Source organism: Petromyzon marinus, chromosome 62 (genome assembly GCF_048934315.1).
Source record: "Petromyzon marinus isolate PM22_M1 ecotype Great Lakes invasive population chromosome 62, UKy_Petmar_22M1.pri1.0, whole genome shotgun sequence".
In the NCBI taxonomy this organism is placed as follows: Eukaryota; Metazoa; Chordata; class Hyperoartia; order Petromyzontiformes; family Petromyzontidae; genus Petromyzon; species Petromyzon marinus.
Window position 1 is genome coordinate 7,324,802 of NC_133728.1, and position 15,992 is coordinate 7,340,793.

The 15,992-nt window shown below is 55.9% G+C and overlaps 1 protein-coding gene across 9 annotated transcripts in view; it reads right to left on the bottom strand.

The window, feature by feature from the left end:
* The window catches only part of LOC116957832 (upstream stimulatory factor 2-like), a 107,247-nt gene that overhangs the window by 50,217 nt on the left and 41,038 nt on the right, over positions 1-15,992 (bottom strand). The window lies entirely within an intron of this gene.

The following is a 15,992-nucleotide window of genomic DNA, read 5'->3' on the forward strand; positions in this document are numbered from 1 at the left end:
AGGCGACGAGCGCCATCAGCGCCTGCGTCCACCGCTGACCGCGACAGGAGACGCCACACAGGTAACCCCGCCAACAACCTCTTCCAAACGCGATCGCTAACCCACCCACCACCACCACCACCGCCACCATCAAACGTTGACGTGAAGCGCTTTCGCGGCAGCAGGAATTTCATGTATTTTCTTTTCGAGATTTTGAAGCTTTCGTGACTGCAAGGATCCACACTCTTTGGTTCTATTGGGTAAAGTCACGTGGGTAAAAAAAATTAAAGTAACTAAAAATCACGACGTTTCGGCCACAACACGAGCGGCCTTCATCAGGTGAAGGGACCGTGCTGTCTGGAGGACAGCGCTGGAGTGAAAAAAAGGCCACGCTCAGATAGATATATATTCCTTCTTCCCGGCCTCAGCAGTCCGCCGCCCGCTGTATTTTTCGTTCGCCTGAAGACGGCTTTTGCTTGTGGTGCGATCGAAACGTCGCGATGATTTTTTTGAAAAACTATTTTTCCCATCCGCTATTTTTTTTCCATCCGAAACACACCGCACCACCACCACCACCACCCCCCCCAGCCCCCAATGCTTCCCCCCCCGCGTTTTGCCATTTTGCACCGCGGCCGGGCGAGCCTCGAAGGCGCCTGGGTGAAAGGCGATGAATGAATCCGAGCTGGAAGAGTTTGCTTTGGGAGGAAAACAAAAAACAAAACCCAACGGCGCACTGCTACTGCCGCCTCTCCAAAATAAAACATAAACGCCCAGCCGCTTTGCGTTCCCCGAGATTCGCCGGTGACACAACGACAACAACGACAACAACGACAACGACGACAACAACGACAACGACGACAACAACAACGACAACGACAACGACGACAACAACAACGACGACAACAACGACAACGACAACAACAACGACAACAACAACGACAACAACAACAACGACAACGACAACAACGACAACGACAACGACAACAACGACGACAACAACAACGACGACAACAACAACAACGACAACGACGACAACAACAACGACGACAACAACGACGACGACAACGACGACGACAACAACGACGACAACGACAACGACGACAACAACGACAACAACGACAACAACGACAACGACGACGACAACGACAACAACGACAACAACGACGACAACAACGACGACAACAACAACGACAAAGACAACAACACCAACAACAACAATAACGACAACAACGACGACAACGACGACAACGACGACAACACCAACAACGACGACAACAACGACAACACCAACAACAACAACAATAACGACAAAAACGACGACAACGACGACAACAACGACAACGACAACAACGACAACAACGACAACAACAACGACAACAACGACAACGACAACAACAACGACAACAACAACAACGACGACAAAGACAACAACAACGACAACAACAACAACGACAACAACGACAACAACAACAACGACGACAACAACAACGACAAAGACAACAACGACAACAACAACAACAACAACAACGACCGCCAGTCGCCACTCAACGGCGGCGACGTTGCCACGGCGCCAGTGCCGGGCCGCGTGGCACTTTAAGTGCCCTTTAAGTGCCACTTTAAGTGCCACTTTTAAGTGCCACTTTAAGTGCCACTTTAAGTGACACTTTAAGTGCCACTTTAAGTGCCACGCGGCCCGTCGCCCCCCCCCCGCCCGCCCCCCCACCCCGCCGCTGGCAGGGGGTGACAGGACAGACCCGGCAGGTGCCAATGGGTCGACTGAGATGGCCGCTCAGAGCACCGCCGCACACACACCCACCCACACACCCACCCACACACCCACCCACAAACCCACCCACACACCCACCCACCAACCCACACACACACACCCACCAACCCACACACACACACCCACCCACACACACACCCACCCACACACCCACCCACCCACCAACCCATCCACCAACCCAAACACCAACCCACCCAAACACCCACCCACACACCCACCCACACACCCACCCACACACCCCACCCACACACAAACCCACCCACACACCCACAAACCCACCCACAAACCCACCCACACACCCACCCACCCAACCCACACACACCCACCCACACACCCACCCACAAACCCACCCACAAACCCACCCATCCACCCACCCACCCACCAACCCATCCACCAACCCAAACACCAACCCACCCAAACACCAACCCACCCACCCACCCACAAACCCACCCACCCATCCACAAACCCACCCACACACCCACAAACCCACCCACACACAAACCCACCCACACACCCACAAACCCACCCACACACCCACCCACCAACCCACAAACCCACCCACACACCCACAAACCCACCCACACACCCACAAACCCACCCACACACCCACCCACCAACCCACACACCCACCCACAAACCCACCCATCCACCCACCCACCCACCCACCAACCCATCCACCAACCCAAACACCAACCCACCCAAACACCAACCCACCCACCCACCCACAAACCCACCCACCCATCCACCCACCCAAACGCCAACCCACCCACCCATAAACCCACCGACCTACCCATCCACCCACCCACAACCCACCCACCCACCGTGCGACCTGGGAGGCAATCTCGCAACACGGGGAGAGGAGGAGGGGGGGGGGTTATAGAGGCTGACCAAGAGCTGTGGCCACGTATGGACACGCCACGGTCTTCACCCCCACGTTAATTATTTCAGATCCGGTCAAAATAATATTATAATTTCACATGCCTACGCAGGGGGGGGAGCGACCGGGGGGGGGGGGGGGTGGGAAGGGGGGGGGCGGTGGAAATGATTCATCGGCAGCAATCCCTCCGCATTCGAATCCTCGGCTCCAATTTTTTTTTAGGACCCGCGCTCAGATGTCGCGCTGCTCCCGGACGTTTGCGATGTCCTAGGGCATCCACCTCCCCCGACTCTTCTCTGCAGACCAGCAGACTAAATGGTTCAATCCCCAGAGATATGTTTTTTTTTTACCTACTAGGCGAAATAATTACACGATCGGATAGATACACGAGCGGGGGGGGGGGGGGGGGGGGGTGGTACGAATCGTCCGCGTCACCGGGTTTGAAGCGCAGCGCACAAACCGCTACAAAGGTAAAGATCCCCCCCCCCCCCCCCCCCCGTACAGCCTCAACAGACTGTTGGGGCAAGTGCTGGCAGCGAGTAGCAGCACCTATGACACGCTGACAAAGACAAAGATCCCCCGGGTAGCCTTAACAAACTTTTGGCGCAAGTGCTGGCAGCGAGAAGCAGCACCTATGACACACTGACAAAGGTGCTGGCAGCGAGTAGCAGCACCTATGACACACTGACAAAGACAAAGATCCCCTGTGAAGCCTCAACAGGCTGTTGGGGCAAGTGCTGGCAGCGAGTAGCAGCACCTATGACACGCCGACAAAGACAAAGATCCCCCGGGTAGCCTTCACAAACTTTTGGCGCAAGTGCTGGTAGCAGCACCTATGACACACTGACAAAGATCCCCTGTGAAGCCTCAGCAGGCTGTTGAGGCAAGTGCTGTCATAGAGCACCTATGAAGGCCGGCACGGCACACGAGGGGGTGGGGACCGGCCAGCACCACGCCCGGCCGCCTTTGTCTCCCCAGTGGCGATGTTCACTAACACACCGCACCAGGTACTCATTTGAGGCCGAGTCGACCTAGGGGGAGGCCCAGGTCCGGTGCACACACAATCGTCACCGGTGCTCACCGTGTCCGGGAATCGAACCGGGTTCGTAGCGCAGTGCGCTAACCGCCGCATGCAAGCTCCCCAAAGACAAACAAAGATCCCCCGTATAGCCTGTAACAGACTGTAGGGGCAAGTGCTGTTAGCGAGCACCTATGAAGGCCGGAACGGTACACGAGGGGGTGGGTGGCCAGCACCACGCCCGACCGCCTTTGTCTCCCTAGTGGCAATGTTTACACACCGCACCAGGTACTCATTTGAGGCCGAGTCGACCTAGGGGAGGCCCGGGACCGGTTCAGATAATCGTCACTGGTGTTGGCCGTGAGCGGGAATCGAACCCGTGTCGCCAGGTTCGTAGCGCAGCGTAGCGCTAACCGCTACACTATCGCTCCACACACGCGCACACACACACACACACAAAACTCACGTTTATATATATATGCAGAGGTACTTGCGTGTACGCACACACACATATACATTATGCATCGCCGCAGGCATACATACATACATAAGTGCACCTGGATGCATGCCGAGCCAAGGCCGCATACGTATCATGCCCGATGAGCATCCATAAATGCATGGGCATTCATCCGCTGCGCACGTAATGCAAAACAACCAAGCCTGGGCCAAAGCACGCCGTTAGCGAGCGCCTATTAAGGGCGCGCCGAGCGGGCCGACGTTGGCGGGCTGCCGAAGGAGTCCGCAAAGCGCAGCCGGTGCTCGCTCGAGGCCTGAGCTGGCGCGGGGGGGGGGGGGGGGGGGGGAGAGGGGACCGATTTCCCGCTCGAGGCCAACACCGCTGACGATTGTCCGAACCGGTCCCTGGGCCCTCTCCCGAAGGCCGACTCGGCCTCAGACTGAGTACCTGGCGCGGCGGTGCGTGCAAAAACATCGCCACCGGGGGAGACAAAGGCGGCCGGGCGTGGTGCTGGCCACCCACCCCCGCCTCGTGTGCCGTGCCGGCCTAACAGCACTTGGCCCCAACAGTCTGTTCAGGCTATACGCGAGATCTTTTGTCTGTCCTTTTTTTTTGTCGTGTGGGAATCGAACTCGGCTTTGGCGGGTTTGTGGCTCAAGAGGGCGCCGCAGAGGCTAGGAGATGTTAACTACCTCGCCTGGTACGCAGGAGGTTGTGGGTTCCATCCCGAACCTGACGATGCCTGCTGCTGTATATTTGGAGTTTGCGTGTCTCTCTCATCATCATCATCATCACTGTGGCTAGGAGATGTTAACTACCTCGCCTGGTGTACAGGAGGTCGTGGGTTCCATCCCGAACCTGACGATGCCTGCTGCTGTATATTTGGAGTTTGCGCGTCTCTCTCTCTCTCATCATCATCATCATCACGGTGGCTATGAGATGTTAACTACCTCGCCTGGTCTACAGGAGGTCGTGGGTTCCATCCCGACCCTGATGCCTGCTGCTGTATATTTGGAGTTTGCGCGTCTCTCTCTCTCTCTCCCTCTCCCCGTGGTCGCGTGGATTTTCCCCCGGCTCCTCCGGTTTTTCCCTCCACGTTTAGAAACTCGCGTTTAGAGAGTATTTGGCTGCTATGAATGTCCACAGGATAAGCCACTTCCTATTCTTAGTTCTTTCGGTAAAGTCACGTTGAAGGGAAACAACAAAATAATAAAAAATATATATAACAATAAAAAATTCTCACGACGTTTCGACCATAACATACCTGAAGACGACCGTTTGTGTTATGGTTGAAACGTCGTGAGAATTTTTTTTAATTGTTTTATATATATATTTTATTATTTTGTTGTTTCCCTTCAACGTGACTTTACCGAAAGAACTAAGAATATGAATCACTGCGTCACGAAAGGTTTAAATCAAAATTTAAGCCACTTCCTGTTGAGCTACGATTTGTGATGGCAAAAAACGAGCCACGCAGCTCAGTGCGGCCTTGCCTGGTAACAATAAAATTAAAAAAAAATTGTTAAGCTTCCGCTTAACCACTGCACCGCCACTGCCATGCATACAAACACACATACACACGTCCATACAAGACTAAGACACGACAAAGTTTCCCCCGTGTAACTTGAACGAAAGGTGGGCACCTATGAAGGCCGGCAAGGCACACGGGGTGTGGTGCGAGTGGCCAGCACAACTAGGCCTCGGCAAGGTAAAAGGTCAAAAGCAACGAGCCCACCTTTACCCTAGCTTTTACCTTGCCACAATACAATCACTCGAACCTTACCTTTTACCCTTTAGCAAGGTAAGGTAAAAGGTCAAAAGCAACGAGGGTACCTTTACCCTAGCTTTAACCCTTACCCCATACAAATTACCAGATTTACAGGGTAATTACTACTACACATGAACAGGGTTTGTAACAGGTAAATGCTAGGTAGAGCGCTTTATTCGTGTCAGAAGATTTTCGACGATCACAATTTTAAATGGAGGCCACGGACTGCGCCACGGAGCTTTTAGCGAACGGTAAACAAGGTAGTAGGTAAACAAGGTTGTGGGTAAACAGGGTAGTAGGTAAACAGGGTAGTAGGTAAACAAGGTAGTAGGTAAACAGGGTAGTAGGTAAACAGGGTGATAGGTAAACAAGGTTGTGGGTAAACAGGGTAGTAGGTAAACAGGGTAGTAGGTAAACAGGGTAGTAGGTAAACAAGGTAGTAGGTAAACAGGGTAGTTGGTAAACAAGTTAGTAGGTAAACAGGGTAGTAGGTAAACAGGGTAGTAGGTAAACAAGGTAGTAGGTAAACAAGTTAGTAGGTAAACAAGGTACTAGGTAAACAGGGTAGTAGGTAAACAAGGTAGTAGGTAAACAGGGTAGTAGGTAAACAGGGTAGTAGGTAAACAGGGTAGTAGGTAAACAGGGTAGTAGGTAAACAGGGTAGTAGGTAAACAAGGTAGTAGGTAAACAAGGTAGTGGGTAAACAGGGTTGTAGGTAAACAAGGTAGTAGGTAAACAGGGTAGTAGGTAAACAAGGTAGTAGATAAACAGGGTAGTAGGTAAACAGGGTAGTAGGTAAACAGGGTAGTAGGTAAACAGGGTAGTAGGTAAACAGGGTAGTAGGTAAACAAGATAGTAGGTAAACAGGGTAGTAGGTAAACAGGGTAGTAGGTAAACAAGGTAGTAGGTAAACAGGGTAGTAGGTAAACAAGGTAGTAGGTAAACAAGGTAGTAGGTAAACAAGGTAGTAGGTAAACAAGGTAGTTGGTAAACAGGGTAGTTGGTAAACAAGGTAGTAGGTAAACAAGGTAGTAGGTAAACAGGGTAGTAGGTAACCAGGGTAGTAGGTAACCAGGGTAGTAGGTAAACAAGGTAGTTGGTAAACAGGGTAGTTGGTAAACAAGGTAGTAGGTAAACAAGGTAGTAGGTAAACAAGGTAGTTGGTAAACAGGGTAGTAGGTAAACAGGGAAGTGGGTAAACAGGGTAGTAGGTAAACAAGGTAGTAGGTAAACAAGGTAGTTGGTAAACAAGGTAGTAGGTAAACAGGGTAGTAGGTAAACAAGGTAGTAGGTAAACAGGGTAGTAGGTAAACAAGGTAGTTGGTAAACAAGGTAGTAGGTAAACAAGGTAGTAGATAAACAGGGTAGTAGGTAACAAGGTAGTTGGTAAACAGGGTAGTAGGTAAACAAGGTAGTAGGTAAACAAGGTAGTAGGTAAACAGCGTAGTAGATAAACAGGGTAGTAGGTAACAAGGTAGTTGGTAAACAGGGTAGTAGGTAAACAAGGTAGTAGGTAACAAGGTAGTAGGTAAACAAGGTAGTAGGTAAACAGCGTAGTAGATAAACAGGGTCGTAGGTAAACAGCGTAGTAGATAAACAGGGTAGTAGGTAAACAGGGTAGTAGGTAAACAAGGTAGTAGGTAAACAGGGTAGTAGGTAAACAGGGTAGTAGGTAAACAGGGTAGTAGTTAAACAAGGTAGTAGGTAAACAGGGTAGTAGGTAAACAAGGTAGTAGGTAAACAAGGTAGTAGGTAAACAGGGTAGTAGGTAAACAGGGTAGTAGGTAAACAAGGTAGTAGGTAAACAGGATAGTAGGTAAACAGGGTAGTAGGTAAACAGGGTAGTAGGTAAACAAGGTAGGTAAACAGGGTAGTAGGTAAACAAGGTAGTAGGTAAACAAGGTAGTAGGTAAACTGGGTAGTAGGTAAACAAGGTAGTAGGTAAACAGGGTAGTAGGTAAACAAGGTAGTAGGTAAACAGGGTAGTAGGTAAACAGGGTAGTAGGTAAACAGGGTAGTAGGTAAACAAGGTAGTAGGTAAATAAGGTAGTAGGTAAACAAGGTAGTAGGTAAACAGGGAAGTAGGTAAACAAGGTAGTAGGTAAATAAGGTAGTAGGTAAACAAGGTAGTAGGTAAACAGGGTAGTAGGTAAACAAGGTAGTAGGTAAACAAGGTAGTAGGTAAACAGGGTAGTAGGTAAACAAGGTAGTAGGTAAACAGGGAAGTAGGTAAACAAGGTAGTAGGTAAACAAGGTGATAGGTAAACAAGGTAGTAGGTAAACAGGGAAGTAGGTAAACAAGGTTGTAGGTAAACAAGGTAGTAGGTAAACAGGGAAGTAGGTAAACAGGGTAGTAGGTAAACAAGGTTGTAGGTAAACAAGGTAGTAGGTAAACAAGGTTGTAGGTAAACAAGGTAGTAGGTAAACAAGGTTGTAGGTAAACAAGGTAGTAGGTAAACAAGGTAGTAGGTAAACAGGGTAGTAGGTAAACAAGGTAGTAGGTAAACAGGGTAGTAGGTAAACAAGGTAGTAGGTAAACAAGGTAGCAGGTAAACAAGGTAGTAGGTAAACAGGGTAGTAGGTAAACAATGTAGTAGGTAAACAATGTAGTAGGTAAACAGGGTAGTAGGTAAACAGGGTAGTAGGTAAACAAGGTAGTAGGTAAACAAGGTAGTAGGTAAACAAGGTAGTAGGTAAACAAGGTAGTAGGTAAACAGGGTAGTAGGTATATTCTTAGCTCTTTTTTATTGTTTTAAATAATTCATTATTTTATTGTTTCCCTTCAACGTGACTTTACCGAAAGAGCTAAGAATATTAATTACTGCAGTCACGAAAGCTTTAAATCAAAATTTAAGGTAGTAGGTTAACAAGGTAGTAGGTAAACAAGGTAGTAGGTAAACAAGGTAGTAGGTAAACAAGGTAGTAGGCAAACAAGGTTGTAGGTAAACAAGGTAGTAGGTAAACAAGGTAGTAGGTAAACAGGGTAGTAGGTAAACAGGGTAGTAGGTAAACAGGGTAGTAGGTAAACAAGGTAGTGGGTAAACAAGGTAGTTGATAAACAGGGTAGTAGGTAAACAAGGTAGTAGGTAAACAAGGTAGTAGGTAAACAAGGTAGTAGGTAAACAAGGTAGTAGGTAAGCAAGGTAGTTGACAAACAAGGTTGTAGGTAAACAAGGTAGTAGGTAAACAAGGTAGTAGGTAAACAAGGTAGTAGGTAAACAGGGTAGTAGGTAAACAGGGTAGTAGGTAAACAAGGTAGTTGATAAACAAGGTAGTAGGTAAACAAGGTAGTAGGTAAACAAGGTAATATGTAAACAAGGTAGTAGGTAAACAAGGTAGTAGGTAAACAAGGTAGTAGGTAAACAAGGTAGTATGTAAACAAGGTAGTAGGTAAACAAGGTAGTATGTAAACAAGGTAGTAGGTAAACAAGGTGTTTACCGGGTAATTCTTCACGCTGCCTTTACCCTACCCTTCACCTTACCCCTCGGCATGTCGACACCTTCACCTTTAACCTTCACCCCGGTAAAAAGGGTAAATCACCTTACCTTGCCGAGGCCTAAGCACAACGAACGGCCGGCCACCTTTATCTCCCTAGTGGCGATGTTTAATCACCGCACCAGGTACTCGTATGGGGACCAGCACCACGCCCCCACCACAAAGACAAAGATCCGCTGTAGAAATCCGCGAAATGAATTCCGAGCGGCGAGACACCACCCTAAACCTTTTTCCTCCGGAGCTCATGGCAACTTTCACGTTGTTGTTATTATTATTATTAATTTTTTTTTTTGCTCAGGGTTTTTTTGGTCTCCCGCTAGCGGCTATCTGGATTGGCAACGCATATGGCCCCCCCCGGGCTACAACGCGCAGACAGGCACAGGCACAGGCAGGCAGGCAGACAAAGAGAAATGTTTCCACACAGGTCACCGGGTCGCATGCAAGCTAACGCCCTTGTGCGTGTGGGTCCACGCGTCTGGGTGAGCGGTTTTAGTTTAGCGGTTAGCGGTGCAAACACGGCGACCCGGGTTCCATTCCTGCTCACGGGGCCAACACCGGTGACGAATACCTGAGCCGGTCCTGGGCCTCCCCTAGGTAGACCCGGCCTCAAATGAGTAACCTGGTGCGGTGTGTAGCAAAACATCGCCACCGGGAGGGGAGACAAAGGCGGCCGGGCGCTGCTGATGCTCGCTCACAGCACTTGCCCCAGCGAACAGCCTGCTGAAGGCTGTACGGGGGACCTTTGTCTTTCAACGGCCGCGTCCGATGCCATCTCTAGCACCCCCCACACAACCACCGTCCACCCCCCCACCATCCACCCCCCCACCATCTCCGCTGTCCACCCACCAGCAACAAGTGCTTCTTGCTTCTTATCCCGTAGGCCGCGAGCGAGCCCCGTCAGGTACACCCCCTGCCCCCCCACCCACACACCCCCGGGGAAACGGACGCCCCTCATTACAGACGGAGGCCGGTGGCTGGTTTTGTGTGTTGGTGGAGGTGGAGAGGATGTGGGGGGGGGGGGGAGAGGAGGAGGTGGTGGTGGGGGAGGAAAAAGAAGTGGTTGTGGTGGGGGGGAATAGGTGGTGGTGGTGGGGGGGGAGAGGAAGAGGTAGTGGTTGTGGTGGCGGGGGAAAGGTGGTGGTGGTGGCGGGGAAGAGGTGGTGGTGGTGGGGGGGGGAGAGGAGGTGGTAGTGGTGGTGGGGGGAGAGGTGGTGGTGGTGGGGGGGGGAAAGGAAGTGGTTGTGGTGGGGGGAATAGGTGGAGGGGGGGGGAAGACGTGGTAGTGGTGGTGGTGGTGGGGGTGACGTGGTAGTGGTGGTGGTGGTGACGTGGTAGTGGTGGTGGGGGGAAGACGTGGTAGTGGTGGGGGGGTGACGTGGTAGTGGTGGTAGTGGTGGGGGGGTGACGTGGTAGTGGTGGTGGTGGTGGGGGGGGGGTGACGTGGTGGTGGGGGGGTGACGTGGTAGTGGTGGTGGGGGGGTGACGTGGTAGTGGTGGTGGGACGTGGTAGTGGTGGTGGTGGTGGGGGAGTGACGTGGTAGTGGTGGTGGTGGGGGGGTGACGTGGTAGTGGTGGGGGGGTGACGTGGTAGTGGTGGTGGGGGGGTGACGTGGTAGTGGTGGGGGGGTGACGTGGTAGTGGTGGGGTGACGTGGTAGTGGTGGTGGTGGTGGTGGGGGGGTGACGTGGTAGTGGTGGTGGTGGGGGGGTGACGTGGTAGTGGTGGGGTGAAGTGGTAGTGGTGGTGGGGGGGTGACGTGGTAGTGGTGGTGGTGGGGGGGTGACGTGGTAGTGGTGGGGGGGTGATGTGGTGGTGGTGGGGGGGTGACGTGGTAGTGGTGGTGGTGGGGGGGGTGACGTGGTAGTGGTGGTGGTGGTGGGGTGACGTGGTAGTGGTGGGAGGGTGACGTGGTAGTGGTGGTGGTGGTGGGGGGGTGACGTGGTAGTGGTGGTGGGAGGGTGACGTGGTAGTGGTGGTGGTGGTGGGGGGGTGACGTGGTAGTGGTGGTGGGGGGGTGACGTGGTAGTGGTGGGGTGACGTGGTAGTGGTGGTGGGGGGGTGACGTGGTAGTGGTGGTGGGGGGGTGACGTGGTAGTAGTGGTGGTGGGGTGACGTGGTAGTGGTGGTGGGGGGGTGACGTGGTAGTGGTGGTGGTGGTGGGGGTGACGTGGTAGTGGTGGTGGGGGGGTGACGTGGGGGGGAGTGTGTGGGGGGGGGAGTGGTGGTGGGGGTGAGGGTGTGGGCGTGGTAGTGGTGGTGGGGGGGGTGACGTGTGTGGGTGGGTGGGGGTAGTGGTGGGTGGTGGTGGGGGGTGTACGGGGGTGTGGTGGGTGGGGGGTGGTAGTGGGGTAGTCGGAGTAGGATAGTGGGTGATGTGGTGGTGGTGGGGGGGGGGTGACGTGGTAGTGGTGGTGGGGGGGTGACGTGGTAGTGGTGGGGGGGTGACGTGGTAGTGGTGGTGGGGTGACGTGGTAGTGGTGGGGGGTGACGTGGTAGTGGTGGGGGTGGGGGGGTGACGTGGTAGTGGTGGTGGGGGGGTGACGTGGTAGTAGTGGTGGTGGGGTGACGTGGTAGTGGTGGTGGGGGGTGACGTGGTAGTGGTGGTGGGGGGGTGACGTGGTAGTGGTGGTGGGGGGGTGACGTGGTAGTGGTGGTGGTGGGGTGACGTGGTAGTGGTGGGGGGGGGGGGTGACGTGGTAGTGGTGGTGGTGGTGGGGGGGTGACGTGGTAGTGGTGGTGGGGGGGTGACGTGGTAGTGGTGGTGGTGGTGGGGGGGTGACGTGGTAGTGGTGGGGGGGACGTGGTAGTGGTGGTGGGGGGGTGACGTGGTAGTGGTGGTGGGGGGGTGACGTGGTAGTGGTGGTGGTGGGGGGGTGACGTGGTAGTGGTGGTGGTGGGGTGAAGTGGTAGTGGTGGTGGTGGTGGGGGGTGACGTGGTAGTGGTGGGGGGGTGATGTGGTGGTGGGGGTGACGTGGTAGTGGTGGTGGTGGGGGGGTGACGTGGTAGTGGTGGGGGGGTGACGTGGTAGTGGTGGTGGGGTGACGTGGTAGTGGTGGGGGGTGACGTGGTAGTGGTGGTGGTGGTGGGGGGTGACGTGGTAGTGGTGGTGGGGGGGTGACGTGGTAGTAGTGGTGTGGGGTGACGTGGTAGTGGTGGTGGGGGGGTGACGTGGTAGTGGTGGTGGTGGTGGGGGGTGACGTGGTAGTGGTGGTGGGGGGGTGGACGTGGTAGTAGTGGTGGTGGTGGGGTGACGTGGTAGTGGTGGTGGGGGGGTGACGTGGTAGTGGTGGTGGTGGTGGGGGGGTGACGTGGTAGTGGTGGTGGGGGGGTGACGTGGTAGTGGTGGTGGTGGGGTGACGTGGTAGTGGTGGTGGTGGTGGTAGGGGGATGACGTGGTAGTGGTGGTGGTGGGGGGGTGACGTGGTAGTGGTGGTGGTGGGGTGAAGTGGTAGTGGTGGTGGTGGTGGGGGGGTGACGTGGTAGTGGTGGTGGTGGGGGGGTGACGTGGTAGTGGTGGGGGTGATGTGGTGTGGTGGTGGGGGGGTGACGTGGTAGTGGTGGTGGTGGGGGGGTGACGTGGTAGTGGTGGGGGGTGACGTGGTAGTGGTGGTGGTGGGGTGACGTGGTAGTGGTGGGGGGGTGACGTGGTAGTGGTGGTGGTGGTGGGGGGGTGACGTGGTAGTGGTGGTGGGGGGGTGACGTGGTAGTAGTGGTGGTGGGGTGACGTGGTAGTGGTGGTGGGGGGGTGACGTGGTAGTGGTGGTGGTGGTGGTGGGGGGGTGACGTGGTAGTGGTGGTGGGGGGGTGACGTGGTAGTGGTGGTGGTGGGGTGACGTGGTAGTGGTGGTGGGGGGGTGACGTGGTAGTGGTGGTGGTGGGGTGACGTGGTAGTGGGGGGGTGACGTGGTAGTGGTGGTGGTGGGGGGGTGACGTGGTAGTGGTGGTGGGGGGGTGACGTGGTAGTGGTGGTGGGGGGGTGACGTGGTAGTGGTGGTGGTGGTGGGGGGGTGACGTGGTAGTGGTGGTGGTGGGGTGACGTGGTAGTGGTGGTGGGGGGGTGACGTGGTAGTGGTAGTGGTGGTGGTGGGGTGACGTGGTAGTGGGGGGGTGACGTGGTAGTGGTGGTGGTGGGGGGGTGACGTGGTAGTGGTGGTGGGGGGGTGACGTGGTAGTGGTGGTGGTGGGGTGACGTGGTAGTGGTGGTGGGGGGGTGACGTGGTAGTGGTGGTGGTGGGGTGACGTGGTAGTGGTGGTGGGGGGTGACGTGGTAGTGGTGGTGGGGTGACGTGGTAGTGGTGGTGGTGGTGGGGGGGTGACGTGGTAGTGGTGGTGGTGGGGTGACGTGGTAGTGGTGGTGGGGGGGTGACGTGGTAGTGGTAGTGGTGGTGGTGGGGTGACGTGGTAGTGGGGGGTGACGTGGTAGTGGTGGTGGTGGGGGGGTGACGTGGTAGTGGTGGTGGGGGGGTGACGTGGTAGTGGTGGTGTAGTAGCTGTTGCCACGCAACTGCTGCCGAGCTCCAAACCCAATAGAGACCCGAGTTTGATTCCCGCTCACGGCCGACACCACCCCGCTGGCGATTATCTGAACCCGGATAATGGGCCTCCCCTAGGTCGACTCGGCCTACACTGGTGCAGCGGTGCGTAAAAACATCGCCACTCGGGAAGACAAAGACGGCCGGGCGCGGTGCTGGCCACCCACCCCACCCCCCGTGTGCCGTGCCGGCCTTCTCTGTGAGCTATAGATGCTGCTCACTAACGGGACGTGCACCGGCAGTCCGACGTATTCATTCGCCATTTTACGTGTTCCGTGATGTCTGCAAGTGGCGGGGTGGTGGGTGGGTGGGGTGGGTGGGTGGGTGGGTGGGTGGGTGGGGTGGGTGGGTGGGTTCGGGTGCGGTAGGGAGCGGTGGGGTGGGGTATTTGGGGTGGGTGGGGTGTTTGGGGTGGGTGGGTGGGGTGTTTGGGGTGGGTGGGTGGGGTGTTTGGGGTGGGTGGGTGGGGTGTTTGGGGTGGGTGGGTGGGGTGTTTGGGGTGGGTGGGTGGGGTGTTTGGGGTGGGTGGGTGGGGTGTTTGGGGTGGGTGGGTGGGGTGTGGGTTGGGGTGGGTGGGTGGGGTGTTTGGGGTGGGTTAGTGGGTGGGTGGGGTGTTTGGGGTGGGTTAGTGGGTAGGTGGGGTGTTTGGGGTGGGTGGGCTGTTTGGGGTGGGTGGGTGGGCTGTTTGGGGTGGGTGGGTGGGGTGTTTGGGGTGGGTGGGTGGGCTGTTTGGGGTGGGTGGGTGGGGGTGTTTGGGGTGGGTGGGTGGAGTGTTTGGGGTGGGTGGGTGGGTGTTTGGGGTGGGTGGGTGGGGTGTTTGGGGTGGGTGGGTGGGGTGTTTGGGGTGGGTGGGTGGGGTGTTTGGGGTGGGTGGGGGGTGTTTGGGGTGGGTTAGTGGGTGGGTGGGGTGTTTGGGGTGGGTTAGTGGGTAGGTGGGGTGTTTGGGGTGGGTGGGCTGTTTGGGGTGGGTGGGTGGGCTGTTTGGGGTGGGTGGGTGGGGTGTTTGGGGTGGGTGGGTGGGCTGTTTGGGGTGGGTGGGTGGGGTGTTTGGGGTGGGTGGGCTGTTTGGTGGGTGGGTGGGTGGCTGTGGGGTGGGCTGTTTGGGGTGGGTGGGTGGGGTGGGTGGGGTGGGTGGGTGGGTGGGGTGTTTGGGGTGGGGGGTGGGTGTTTGGGGTGGGTGGGTGGGTGTTTGGGGTGGGGGTGGGGTTTTGGGGTGGGTGGGTGGGTGTTTTGGGTGGGTGGGTGGGTGGGGTGTTGGGGTGGGTGGGGTGTTTGGGCTGGGTGGGCTGTTTGGGTGGTGGGTGGGGTGTTTGGGGTGGGTGGGCTGTTTGGGGTTGGTGGGCGGGCTGTTTGGGGTGGGTGGGTGGGGTGTTTGGGGTGGGTGGGTGGGGTGTTTGGGGTGGGTGGGTGGGCTGTTTGGGGTGGGTGGCTGTTTGGGGTGGGTGGGTGGGCTGTTTGGGGTGGGTGGGTGGGGTGTTTGGGGTGGGTTAGTGGGTGGGTGGCGTGTTTGGGGTGTTTGGGGTGGGTGGGGTGTTTGGGGTTGGTGGGTGATTTTTTTGGGGTGTTTAGGGTGTTTGGGGTGGGTGGGGTGGGGTGGGTGGGTGGGGTGGGGTGTTGGGGTGGGTGGGTGGGGTGTTGGGTGGGTGGGTGGGTGTTGGGTGGTGGTGGGTGGGCTGTTTGGGGTGGGTGGGCTGTTTGGGGTGGGTGGGTGGGCTGTTTGGGGTGGGTGGGGTGGGTGGGGGGTGTTTGGGGTGGGTGGGTGGGGTGTTTGGGGTGGGTGGGTGGGGTGTTTGGGGTGGGTGGGTGGGGTGTTTGGGGTGGGTGGGTGGGGGTGGGTGGGTGGGCTGTTTGGGGTGGGGGTGGGGTGTTTGGGGTGGGTGGGGGGTTTGGGGTGGGTGGGTGGGGTGGGTGGGTGTTTGGGGTGGGTGGGGTGGGGTGGGTGGGGTGTTTGGGGTGGGGGGGTGGAGTGTTTGGGGTGGGTGGGTGGGGTGTTTGGGGTGGGGGGGTGGAGTGTTTGGGGTGTTTGGGGTGTTTGGGGTGGGTGGGTGGGGTGTTTGGGGTGGGTGGGTGGGTGGGGT